Below are 1,245 nucleotides of genomic sequence, written 5' to 3' on the forward strand. Positions count from 1 at the left end.
AAAAAAAAAAAAAAAAAAAAAAAAACCTCTTTGAAAACAGAGGTTAAGTATGTTATTTGAAAATATATTAGCTGGGTGTGGTGGCTCATGCCTGTAATCCCAGCACTTCGGGAAGCCAAGGTGGGAGAATCACCTGAGGCCAGGAATTGAGACCAGTCTGGTAAATATGATGAAACCCTGTCTCTATGAAAAACACAAAAATTAGCCAGGCGTGGTGGTGCACGTCTGTAAACCCAGCTACTTGGGAGGCTGAGGCAGGAGAATCACTTGAACCCAGGAGGCGGAGGCTGGGTGAGCGGAGGTTGCACCACTGTACACCAGCCTGGGCAACAGAGTGAGACTATGTTTCAAAAAAAAAAGAAAAGAAGTATGTTATACCTTGCTAGCGAAGGGGAAGCTAGTATGTGCATGTCTGTTTTAGTCATGGTTTTGCAAATTAAACCTATTGCTTGTTTCTAAGTTTCCAGGCTTACCTTAGGAAGATAAACTTTAAAAACACTCAAATAAATCATCATTAGTTATATAAAATATCTTATACAATAATGGCTGGGCGCAGTGGCTCACGCCTGTAATCCCAGCACTTTGGGAGGCTGACGCAGGTGGATCACTTGAGGCCAGGAGTTTGAGACCAGCCTGGCCAACATGGTGAAACCCCTTCTCTACTAAAAACACAAAAATTAGCTAGGCATGGTGGTGCCCGCCTGTAATCCCAGCTACTTGGGGGTGGCTGAGGCGTGAGAATTGCTGGAATCCAGGAGGGGGAGGTTGCAACAAGCCTGGATCATGCCACTGCACTCCAGCCTGGGTAACGAAGCAAGACTGTCTTAAAAAAGAAAAAAGAAGGCTGGCTACGGTGGCTCACGCCTGTAATCCCAGCACTGTGGGAGGCTGAGGCGGGCAGATCACGAGGTCAGGAGATCGAGACCATCCTGGCTAACACGGTGAAACCCCATCTCTGTAAAAATACAAAAAATTAGCCAGGAGTGGTGGTGGGCGCCTGTAGTCCCACCTATTTGGGAGGCTGAGGCAGGAGAGTGGTGTGAACCCAGGAGGCAGAGCTTGCAGTGAGCCAAGATGGTGCCACTGCCCTCCAGCCTGGGCAACAGAGCGAGATATCGTCTCAAAAAAAAAAAAAAAGAAAAAAAAATTTATACAATCAAACCTAAGAAGCACTGCAATTATTTCTACTTCTATGGTATTAATATTACTAAGAACACTGACGTTCTCCCATTTTTTTTTTTTTTT

General features: G+C 45.5%; 1 protein-coding gene across 2 annotated transcripts in view; it reads right to left on the minus strand.

The window, feature by feature from the left end:
• Positions 1–1,245, minus strand: part of TIA1 (TIA1 cytotoxic granule-associated RNA binding protein) — a 44,244-nt gene that overhangs the window by 26,134 nt on the left and 16,865 nt on the right. The window lies entirely within an intron of this gene.

This window comes from Mandrillus leucophaeus, unplaced genomic scaffold (assembly GCF_000951045.1).
Source record: "Mandrillus leucophaeus isolate KB7577 unplaced genomic scaffold, Mleu.le_1.0 Scaffold279, whole genome shotgun sequence".
Classification (NCBI taxonomy): Eukaryota; Metazoa; Chordata; class Mammalia; order Primates; family Cercopithecidae; genus Mandrillus; species Mandrillus leucophaeus.